Genomic DNA, 12,545 nt, shown 5'->3' on the forward strand with positions numbered 1-12,545 from the left:
GAGTGGATGTCCTGAAAGGACAGCCATCCAGCCAATCAGGACTGGTTGCATTCAGGCATTCCTAGAGACAAAGGACAGGGGAGTTTCGGGACCCTGCCTCACATCCTGTCCTTCCAGACACACTGGAGCCAGAGGCGGGCTTCAGGGCTGAAGCCCGCCAAAGGCAAGACAAACAAAGGGCTTGAATCTGTCCCAACGCACAGAGCAAACCCCAAGAAAGACCTCACAAACAGAAAATGATGAAAAAAGATGTCAGGGGCCATTTTCACAAAATGGTCACCAATGGGTGCTGTAGTGCAGCTGAGGGTTCAGCCTGCAGTAGAAACGCACAATGGTAGGAGCAATTAAACCGCTGCCACCAACCAAGTAGTGAGGGTAGCATAAAAATGTTACCTGAGAATTTAGCATAAGGGGCTACTAGGTAACCCCCCAGCACTCCACATATGATGGTGTATGCTGTACCTACAAAGATAAAAGGTAAGTAAAGTTAATTTCACTTTACTATTCTTGGGAACTGTAGTTCACACAAGACAACGTATTTAAACCTTATGAGACATCTAAATGATTTCTCTAGGACACTGCACTGAAGGTGCTGTGTGTCACTATACAAAAAGTAGGTGCCTATGGCGATTGTCAGACTTCAAAAACAGCGAAAACACATAATCCAAATCAGGTCAAAAAACGTGAGAGAGTGAGAAAAACGTCTCACTCACTCCAGGGTCAAAATTAAAAAGCCCTAAGGTCCAGCAAAAGAGATGGGGGTCTCTAAGGTTGAAGAGAATTAGCACAGAAATGTGAATTTTCCCTAACACTCGTCTCCCTCAGAATAAGGGACAGGAGGGTCTAATTCTCACCAGGATGGATTTCCTGTTGCAAGTCTGTTACATTGTTTGCTGAGAACACCAGCAATCTTTTATAATCATTGTCATGGAACTTTTTAACATTGGTTTTCATTTGCAAGCTATATGACCTACACATACTGTTGGGTTTCTCTTTCTTGTTTACGGTATAGGGGATCAGATTGTACAGTTCCTCAGGAGTTGTGACAACTTCTGAACCTACAGTAGGCTTTTTCATGGGGTTCTTAGAAAGAAATCCCTTAGACTTAGAGGGGCCTCAATGATTCCTCATCACCTCTCTCACAAGAGCAGGTCAGGTCTCTAGTATCTTAGTTGGAGGGGATGTGGTCAAGCAAGGTACATGCTTCTACTTCCTCTTAGATCTTATTTTACCTGGCTCAGATGTTTTCCTCCTAACACTAGGATTTATACTGGAGTCTTCAGCAGAAGATCCAACAATCTTGAGGTATGTAGCCTTAGACTTATCTTTCCTGGTTTTCCACCAGTTTTGAGAATTACCAGTTCTCACAGGCCTAGATAGGGGTCCAATTCATCTATCCACCCTTTTCTCAGAAGCAGTGTGGGTAAAAGACTGAACAATTGAAATAACAATGATGGGGCATAGTTTGGGTTCCCATTTCCCTAATACTCTAGTCTTGGATTTGCCTTGGTTAGAGGGTAACTTACTAACACAACGATTTACCATGGGGTTCTCTGTAGAGGGTCCCGCAGGCTCAGAGTGGCCTCTTAAGGTTGCCTCTCTATTCAACTTGGTATGCTCCTGTTTTGTCCTACTGGGAGGCTTTGAGGGGACTGGACACTACTCCTGGAGTTTTTAAGTCATTCTCCAACAGGACTCTCCCAGTCACCACTTTATGTCCACTTACAGGCATCTTTACTGTCAGATTGTTACACTGGATGAGAGCTGGTAGAATTGGAACCATTTGGACAGAGCCTCCTGTAAGTTTAGTGGGACCTTTGGCTGCCTTAGCTACATCCTCAGGTTTGAAAAAACTTTCACCAACCACTGTAATGCTTGCCCCAGTGTCTCTGATGGTAGGGGTCTCCTGACCATTTACAAGAACACTGTCCTTATAATATTCTTTGGTGCTGTCTGGAATGGAGTTATAAACATCCACATTCTGTTGTTTCACAGACCCAGGGACACTAAATTTACACTGGCTTGAACTCCAATGGGGTCTTCAGCCAGTAATTGAAAGTGTGCACTTGCCATTTGTGCTTCTCCCTCAGGGATGAAGGCTAAGGAGACAGTGTGGACACCTGGAGGTTTACACTTACATCTGGGATCCCCTTTCACATGATATACAGACCCACATACACAACATTTCTCAAATGGTCTCTGGATTGGGGGCTTCTGTTGCCATCCCTCTGGTTTGGCACCAGAGGGTTCACTAGACCTACCAGGTATCCCATGGAATTTACCCTTGCAATGTTTGGGGTCCTCTTTTGGATGGTGGGAATTATAACTCACCCTAGGCTGTCAATCACACAGCAGTGTGGCTGTCCTGAAATCAGGACTGTTTGCATTCAGGCATTCCTAGAGACAAAGGACAGGGGATTGTTGGGACCTTTGCTCACATCCTATCATTCCAGACATACTGGAGTCAGAGGCGGGCTTCAGGGCTGAAGCCCACCAAAGGCAAGATAAACAAAGGGTTTGAATCTGTCTCAACGCACAGAGTAAAACCCAAGAAAGACCTCACAAACAGAAATTGGCAAAAAAAGAAGTTAGGGGGCATTTTGACAAGATGGTCACCCATGGGTGCTGTACTGCAGCTGAGGGTTCAGCCTGTGGTAGAAATGCACAATGGTAGGACAAATTAAACCACTGCCACAAGCCATTTACAGTAGTGAGGGTAACACAAAATATTTACCTGAGAATGTAGGATAAGGGGCTACTAGCTAACCCCCCAGCACTCCACATATGATGGTGTGTGCTGGACCTACAAAGAGAAAAGGTAAGTAAAGTAAATTCCACTTTACTATTCTTGGGAACTGTAGTTCACACAAGAAAAGGTATTTAAACCTTATAAGAAATCTAAAGGATTTCTCTAGGACACTGCACTGAAGGTGCTGTGTGTCACCATACAAAAAGTAGATGCCTATGGAGTTGGTCAGACTCCAAAAACAGTGAAAACACATAATCCAAATCAGGTCAAAACACATGAGTGAGTGAGAAAGAGGTCTCACCTACTCCAACGTTAAAATTAAAAACTCCTGAAGTTCAGCAAAAGAGCTGGGGGTCTATAAGGTTGAATGGAATTAGCACAGAAATGAGAATTCTCCCTAACATCCACCCCTCAGCCAGGCCTGTTTCCCCACCCTTCCTGGCGCCTCCCATACCACCCACCCGACAGCCCCTCCAATGGGGCTGGGGCCCGCCTCCATGGGCTCAGCAGGAAGGCAGTGCCAGTCAGCGGAAGAAACAACACAGACACCTTCCGTTTTGGAAATATAGGGCCACGTTTGATTTTAACCTTACTAAAGAATCAATACACTAAAGTAAAAACGTGACCCAAAAAAAGTTAAATTGCATAATCAAAATTTGCCCATCCAACCGAACAGGGAGACCAGTGCTACTCTTAATTCCTTGCACCCCATGGGCACCAGGTAATTTCCCCCTATGACCAGGATAACCAAATCCGCCTTGGGCAGCCGATATGCCACCCTGTGTTTTGCCATGATGTTGCACACTTTTCTAATCCAATGTATTGCTGTCTCTGTGTGCGCGCGCACCCTATGATGATCCCTAACTCTTTCTTCCATCCGCCTTATGAAGGAGTGACCAATCACTCAGACGACATGCATTTTCTAATCCAATGTATTGCTGTCTCTGTGTGCGCGCGCACCCTATGATGATCCCTAACTCTTTCTTCCATCCGCCTTATGAAGGAGTGACCAATCACTCAGACGACACGCGTCAGCAGCATCCTCTATGGATAACAGGAGAGAGCGACATGTTATGCATGGTAAAAGACAATGGGCCTCATTACGAGGAAGGCAGTAGAGGGTTAACGGCGCTGGTAGAGCTGCCGGCACCGCTAACCCTCTACAGCCTCATTACGAGGTCTGCTCGCTTTTTCTCCAGTTTCTCCAGTTTCTGGGGGAGCAGGGGATGCCTTGAGTCCATTCTCCTGACCCTGAGTCTGTGAGAGCCTTTTTGACTGCAAATTCATTGGTAGGGCTTACTACCCAGTGTAGACCTGACACAAACCTGATGGTGGCCACTTTCCCTTTAGCCATCCCTGCTGAAGCCCCTGTTTTATTTAATTGCCCCAGGAAAGCTATCAAGGTGTCCTGCCTTTTCTCTTATCCCCACAGAATGCCAAGTATTCCTGAAATGCTTTTTAATATGCTGTCTTTGTCTTCTTGGTCAGGGAACCATTGATCGGGGTGCTAAGCCAGGGTACCAAAGATCCATAGCATGTCGGGGAATGAAGTCATCCTCATTTCTGCCCGGGGCAACCATCTGTGGAATTCCTGCATCTTAAAACAAGATAATGCATCAGCAGAGTTATTGAGCACCCCTCGGACGTGCTTTGATTGAAAGTGAACCCTCTTTTTTAAACATTCCAACACCATATGCTTTAGTTATCTAAGTACAGTGGGGAAAGACACCCTTTGATTGTTTATTGCCATCACTACTGACATGCTGTCTGGCCAGAAAACCACGTGCTTCCCCTGCAGGCCCTCACCCCATATTGTCAGGGCTACCACGACAGGGAATAATTTTAAAAAATTGCCATTCCTAGTAAGACCCTTGCTGAACCATTCTTCTGGCCACCTTTGTCCACACTACTTGCTCCCCCATACGGCCCCAAACCCGACACTTCCTGTGGCATCTGTGTGTAGCCCAATCTCTTTGTTAGGGTGCTCCTTTTCAGGCCACACTTGGATACCATTGTAATCTGACAAAAAGTTGTCCCAGACCCTGAGATCCCCTTTGATAGAAGCGGACAGTCTTGTATGGTGATGCTTTTCCATGAGACTGGACATTGCCGCCGCTATGGCGTGTGAGAACGGGTGCCTCATCTGGATAATCCTCAGTGCGAAGTTAAGTTGCCCTACCAGGTGCTGAAGCTGCAGCAGGGTCACCTTTCTGGATTGCAAGCATTTGTACACAGAGCCCCGGAATTCTGTCACCTTCCCCGCAATTAGGTGGCATGTCCCCTGTACTGAGTCAATCTCGATACCCAAGAATGTGATTGTGGTTACAGGACCCTCGGATTTTTCCTGTGCCAAAGGTACCCCCAATTGCTTTGTCAAGTGTGCTTGCACACTGATTGGAATGAGGTGGGCCTAAAAACAGAAGTCATGCAGGTAGTGCACAACTCTCTCCCCCTTCAATTGCCACTTTGTGACTGATTCCAAGAACGAGCTGAATGCCTCAAAATAGCTACATGATATGGAGCACCCCATTGGCATGCGTTTGTCAAAGTAAAGCTTTCCTCCCGCCCGACAGCCCAGTAGCCGGCAATCGTCTGGGTGGACAGGCAATAGCCTGAAAGCTGATTCTATATTAACGTTTGCTAGCACAGCCCCCCTTCCCAGCTCCCTTAATTCACACAGAGCATTGTTGAAGGATGCATACCTTACCGAGCCTACTTCCTCATTGATTGCATTATCAACTGTTGCCCCATTTGGAAATGACAAACTGTGAATCATCCTGAACTTCCCTTGTGTTTTTGGGCACAATGCCTACTGGGGAGAAAACAAAAGAAGGGAGGGTGGGTGGAAATGGTCCCCCTATTCTCACCAATCACCTCTTTGTAATCTTTTTAATCAGTACCCCATTGTTGTTTGCTGCCGAAGACTGGTTTCTTGGGGTACCAAACCCTTCACCGGAATGCAAAAATAACCCTCCGAGAAACCTTCAACTAATAACTGTGCCTCCGCTTTCCCAGTGTAACTGTTTGCCCATAAGCGGAGTACATCTACCTTGATTGGTGAGGGCAAGGGGGATTGGTGTGATGGGCCGCTCTTCATTCTGACGGTGCTCCCTGTCTTTTGCTCTCTTGTTGCATCTCTGCTCAAGGTGCCCTGGAAATGGTAACCCACAGAAGGAGCATGCATGTTTAAACCTGCATATTGTCCTGGAACATGCATTGGTGTTGAGTGCCCAGCATATCCCCTTTTTAGCCCCCCCTGGGGGCGGGGGTCCGAAAGTACTGTCCTTGTCTTGTAGTCCAAGCCCCTTCATCCCAAGCCCATTAAGTCCTCCATCCTTGTTGGTGGACCATGGTGCCACTGGCCCATAAACCCATCGCCGTGGTCCCCCAATCGAGCTGCACGCTCCCTGTTTTGGATGTCCTTAACATCTCATCATAGCTAAGCAAGGCACCAAATGCACATTTCCGGTACATGGACATAATAAGGTGCACATATGACCACATTTCGATGCAATGCAGGTATTTTTCCACCATTACTGCTGCAAATATCGTAAAACCTGTTGTCCAATTTACTATTGATTTCTCCACCTGCACCTTCTTCTCCTTCCCCTCTCGTTTGGCCTCCTTTACATCCTCCGATACCATGTAATTCAACAAAGAAAATGTATTTACAAATGTATCTTTCCAAATATTTTCTTTTAGTTCTGGCGATATGTGCCAAGTGAGCATACCTGAAGGGTTATTGATGGGGGCCGCTGGTGCCCTCACATAACCACTGTCGCAGAATGCCTGTAATTCCTTGTGTTCCTATTGGGCCTGCCCTTCATCCCGGTGCTCCCATACCCTCTGTGCTCTGTGTTAACCCCCCCATTTCCATTTTGGGTAGGGTTTGCCTTGCCATCCTGGTTCCCCTGCCGCAAATCACAGTCCTGTACCTGGCGTACTCTGGACAGGTGCGCCCTGTCCTGGGACCATGGAAACCCTGTTGTCCTACCTGTATTCTGGTGGCTCACCCTTTGGCCTCCACCCAGGCTGATGCTCCCTCCGCCTGCTGCCGACTGCCCTGCTAAGTGCATGTTGCTTCCCGAGCCCGTGGGCCATTGACCCCTCTGATTGTCAAGTGCCCCCCCCACCCATTTCCTGCTTGCTCTGAGGGCTGCGCCCTGCCCCATGTTCTTGGGCTTGCTCTTGGTTCCTCTCTTGCATACCCTTGTACAACGGGTAAACTCCCCCCATTGCAGGGGGATCCCTCTGGAAATGTGGGTTGTTGCGGTGCCTGATGCCCTGCTGAGCCGAGGGTTGATGACCCTAGTACCGATTGGGGCTTTCCTTCTTACCGCCTGCGCCCCTCCACCCTCAAAATACTGGATGATTGCAGCCCCCTCCGTTACCACTGACACCATATTGTTGGCCTCTGTGCTTACAGTGCACTCTGCTGCATCTGCCGGAGGCATGCTCACCCCTACTGTGCACCGTACAGCAGCCTGCACCATTGTTGGCTGCCTGTCTGCGGGAGGTACCACTAACTCCCCCCTTGCTCCCTTTGACCCTTTCTTTCTTTTTGTGGGTGGGAATTCGGTCCTTGGGGCCACATTCTTTCTCCTGGGTCTTGCTACTCTCCATTCTGTCTCACCTGCTACCTGCTGGTGCCCCACAGCGCTTCCTGTGCTCTCCTCACTCAGTTCTGCCATACCAGTATCCATCCCCTTATACTGCAAAGAAGCAATGCTGCCACCTTGCTTGGGTCCATACTGCCTCCTATTTATTTCTCAAAACATTTTGCAGTACCCACAATTTCTTTCTTAAAACGTTCTTCAGTACTCCAAATACTCTTTCATACACTTTCCCCAACCTTTTGTAATGTTTATAAAACACTATCTCAATCAGTTTTGCAATGATTTTGCCCGTGTTTTTCTTTTTTTCTGCCTTGTCCTTCTACTCGGAGTAGTTTCACTGTGACAATTTTGTAAGCCTTATTTGTGTAATAAACCATGCATGCTTATCTCTGAAATTCCTCCAAAACTGTGCGCTATCACAAATTTAATGAGTCAATTGTCCAAACATCATATAGCACAAGGCCCAGAAATCTAGATATATAATAAAATCAGTTGTGTAATATTGTTTTCCACATTTACAAACAGCCTCTCACCTGCACTTTGGCATTGGCCCCATCGAACCCACACAAGCATTCCCCACCCCTTGTAGGAGGTACACGAATGAGAAAACTATTCCCTTCGCCTGCTCCTGTTCCAAGATCCAAGCCCTCCACCCACCGTGCGCAGAGACCGTAACTCACTGCAAAAGCTTGCAGCCCCACAACCCCCGAAACACCTGTGTTGACCCGCTCCCGGAGCACCGGAGTAGGTCACAGCTGATGTCAAGATCACCCGACAGGGACCTTAGGCTACGTTCACGCAGCGGAAAACCAACAGGGGGCACCCTGTGTTCTCCGGATCACCAGTGGTAGACACGTGGGCTAGGGGCACCCAGCTTACCCAGGCCGGGGGTTTCTCCAGTTGCTGTGATGACACAGTGCAGACACTCAAGGGGGATGGTGTTTCCCAGCAGGGGCACCGTCCTGGTGCAGGACCCCACTCACAGGCCTCCTGCATACGGCATGGCACCAGCTTGGTGCTCGCAAGAAACACGCCGGAGTCAGGTCTCTGTTTGCCTGACGAGCCGGAAGCAGCTCGTCCCTTTTATTGGGATGGTCACATGGTAACTACCATGTGACCGTTACATACTTCCTGGGAGCTACCAAGCGCCCAGGAGGGTGTGACATGCAACACTCCTCCTTTTTCATAACGACAAAACAACATAACATCACGCCACACTACAAACAATAACACTAGGACTATTAGTGCAACTAATCTTCACATACGTAGGGGCCTAGGTTACCCACAGGGTGACAGTCAGGGTTGGTGGGTTACTGGTGAGTGGATCTTGCACCACTGACAAACCCCATCACTCGCACCTGGCACCCCTCACTACACAGCCCGCAACGCATGAGCACAGCTCCAAACAACATTTTGCCTGGGTCATTTTAAGCATGTCCCGGGTCTGCATGCTTCAGCCTTGAATGGCACAACTACTGGGCTCACTTTACCCACTCGCAGGTCCGCAGGATACCAGCCCACCTTCCTTTGGGATCATTTCAGGACAGTTCAGAGTTCCAGGGCCAGCAAAGCTGCACCTTAGGGCACCCAGGGGCCACATCAGCGTAGTCTATAGACGGTGTCAGGAAGACTGTAGCAGCATGATGTCCGGGTGCTGATATTGGACGACGGGCCACTCACATCACTACCCCTTCCACACAGGCGCCGATGCAGGACACCACTACTGGCATAGAGTGCACAAGCACTCGTGAGAGTTGCAACCCTTGTCCCCTCCGTCTTCTTCCTCTTGGGGGTCACTGCCACCTAGCTCTGAGGTGGTGACCGCACATTTAGTACACTGGCATGGGGCCCACTGGTCCTCACCACTGCTGGGCCCGGGATCACAATAGAGCCCCTCTTTTGATTTATCACTGAGGGCGCACGAGCACTCCTTGTGGAGCCGCTACCCTCTTGTAAACCTCTTGGGCAGAGTCGCTGGCAGGCTGAGAGGGGTTGGTACATCCTCTGCCCACACTTGATGAGTTGTCATTGATATGGCACCCTCAAACACAGAGTGCCTCCTTGCCCATGTGACATCATTATTATGATCCCCCTTCTCCTTTACAGGTATGTAACGCTCACCTTTTATCCACAGGGATGCCTTCCTGACTGGCCGGGATACTCTTCGGTACCTTCCCCTTCCCTGGAGTTCGTGCTGTTGAGGGTTGGCTCTAGGAGACAGGAGATGAAGCTTAACAGTTGCTCTTTCCCTGGCAACCCGCCTCCCAGGCTCCCGATTCCCTTGCGGTTCCCCTGGGACGTCTCTCACCTTGGTTTCTATAAAGGTGTGGTCTCCATCCTGCCGCGCTGGGCAGGGGCGCGTCATCAATGGCACCGCACCGCTGAGTTTCTTCACTGGCGAGGGCCGGAGTCCAGACCGGCTGCGACTCCGCACTTTCAGATAAGTGTTTATAGATGAAGTTGAGAGAATGCCTTTGGTGATGTAAGCACAAATAACCTTCTCCCCTTTTCTTGCAGGTGTTGGAAGCTGAGGTGGGGGCCACAGCTGGGAGTGAAAAGGTAAGATGAAACGCCAAGCGGTGCAGAAAGCGTCCTTGCAAATGGCTAACCTGTGCTATTGTTGTCTTGCAGGTCGAGAAGAATAAACGAGGAGTGGTTCTCCAGAAACCACGGGAGCGGAAAATGTCTCGAAGAAGATGGCTCTCCTGGCGGACTGGTAAGCTGCTCACACGATAACAGAGATGGAGCCGGAGGAAGATGGTGTGGGTTGGATGGTCTCAGCAGCCAGAGGATGCGTTGGAACAGGTAAGTTGGGGATGCTTCTTGCCTTTTTCTCACCCTTGTAGGCCAGGATGCTGAGCAGGACCCGGTGAACGTCACACTGCTAAAGCAGAATAACGCAAAGCGCGTGCCTTCAATTCGGTGTGGTTTAAATAGCCAGCAGGTATCCCAAGTGCCTTTGGGCGAGCTCAGCCCTAGATGCTAGACCGCTGAAATGCAGTTCCCCAGTGTTCCGCATGGGAGCGGCCATGCTTGTCCATTGCCCATGGAAACCTCATCCTAGCATGTGTCTCCGATGCCAACAGCGCCAGGACTGGCTCCAAGCGATTCGAGGGGGGCCGAACAGAGTATTTAGGGCCCTGTGGGCACTCGGTGGGGACAAGGTCATGACAGCACTCCCCCTAAGGCCCCTCTCAAAATGGTGATCCGACCTGGTCCTGGTTTGGAAGGAAATGTTTGATGGAAACGTTGAAGTAAGCGTGGAGCATGGATGTATTCACTGGGTTCCCATGTCCTGTACTGTGGTCCATACCCCTTCCAATCCACTAGGTAGTAGAGTTTAGTCCTTACATACTTAGAGTCCAGAATGTCCTTCACCTCGTATTCAGGTTCCCCTTGAACGAAGACAGGCTCAGGTGGGGTAGTTATTTGGGTACCTGGCTTGACTGGTTTCAGGAGAGATACATGGAATACTGGGTGTATTCGCATGTGGGCTGGTAGGGTAAACTTCACTGCGGTGGGGTTAATTATGGTCTCCACAGGGTATAGCCCCAAAGACCGCAGGCGAAACGTTCGCTTTGGTTTTATTGGTATGTGCTAGCCACATCATATCTCCAACCTGGTAGACAGGGGCCTCAGAGCGAAGTTGGTCCACACACCTTTTCTGGCGCGCCTTAGCTTGTTGTAGATGTTCTTGTGCTTTAGTGAAGGCCTGAGTGATGGTTGAGTGCAGGGTCTCGACTGCCGGCATTTCCAGTGTTGCAGGGGCGTCTAATTCAGAAGTGCGTGGGTGTCTCCCATACACCGTAAAGAATGGCGTTTGTCCCGTACTACTATGTAGGGAATTATTATAGGCATACTCGGTGACCCATAGAAGATCTTTCCAATTCCCTTCTCCCTGGTGAAGCAAGCAGCGTAAGTACTGTTTGAGAGTCTGGTTTGTTCTCTCCATTTGACCGTCGGTCTGGGGGTGGTGACTAGTGGACAGACGGATGTCTATCTGGGTCAATGAGCAGCATTTTTTCCAAAAGCTGGATACAAATTGGGTTCCGCGGTCCGATATTAGGACTGAAGGGAATCCATGCAGGTGCACAACGTGTACAAGGAAGGCATTGGCGAGGCCGGACGCAGTCGAAGACCCTTGAATGGGAAGAAATGAGCCATTTTGGAAAATAGGTCCATGATTACCGGAATGGTATTGTATCCTTGACACGGAGGGAGATCAGTGATGAAATCTAACGATAAAGTATGCCTCGGGGCTGGGGGAACGTACAACGGCTGTAGGAGGCAGGCAGGTCTTTGTTCGACGGACTCATTTTGGGCACAGATACCGCAAGATGACACAAACTAAATTACATCCTTGCGCCAAGTGGGCCACCAGTAATTCCTTTTGACCTTGGCCAAGGTTTTGGCGATTCCCGAATGTCCTTCACTGAGGGAGTCGTGGAATTCGGAGATTACCTGTTCTTGCAATTCCTTCACAGGTACGAATAGCCGGTTTTGGTAATACAGCAATTGGTTCTTAACATAGTAATGCTCTCCCCTGGAACCCTACTCCTGCAGTTGTTCGTGGTTTAAGACCTGCCGAATTTCATATAGGAGCTCGTCCTGGGTCATGGTGGTTGTGATGCCTAGGATTCTATTCTCAGGAATGATGGCCACCGGATCCAGAGGCGTGTGTGTCATTTCGTCAGTGCCCATGCGGGACAGCGTGTCAGCTTTGCCGTTTTTACAGGTCTGTGCATAATCACAAAGTCATATTCTGCAAAGAAGAGGGCCCATCGCAGCTGTTGTGATGATTGAGCCTTAGCCCCCTTCAGATATTGGAGGTTTTGGTCGTCCGTAATCATGGTAACCGTGTGCCTGGCCCCCAGCAGATAGTGTCACCAGGTTTTGAAGGCAGTTTTAATGGCCAATCGTTCCTTATCTGTAATGGCGTAATTGAGTTCTGCAGGTGTGAATTGTCATGACCAAAAGGCCATCGGATGTAGCTGACCAGTTAGCGGGTCTCTTTGAGACAGAACCGCCCCCATTGCCAGACTGGACGCATCAGTTTCCACAATATAAGGAAGGTCTGGACGTGGGTGTCGCAAAATGGGGGCGGTGGTGAATCACATTTTGAGTTCCTGGAAAGCCTTCTCAGCTGCCTCAGTCCAGTTAAATGTCTTGTTGCATTTCCT

Source organism: Ambystoma mexicanum, chromosome 7q, assembly GCF_040938575.1.
Source record: "Ambystoma mexicanum isolate Mex_15411 chromosome 7q, UKY_AmexF1_1, whole genome shotgun sequence".
NCBI lineage: Eukaryota > Metazoa > Chordata > Amphibia > Caudata > Ambystomatidae > Ambystoma > Ambystoma mexicanum.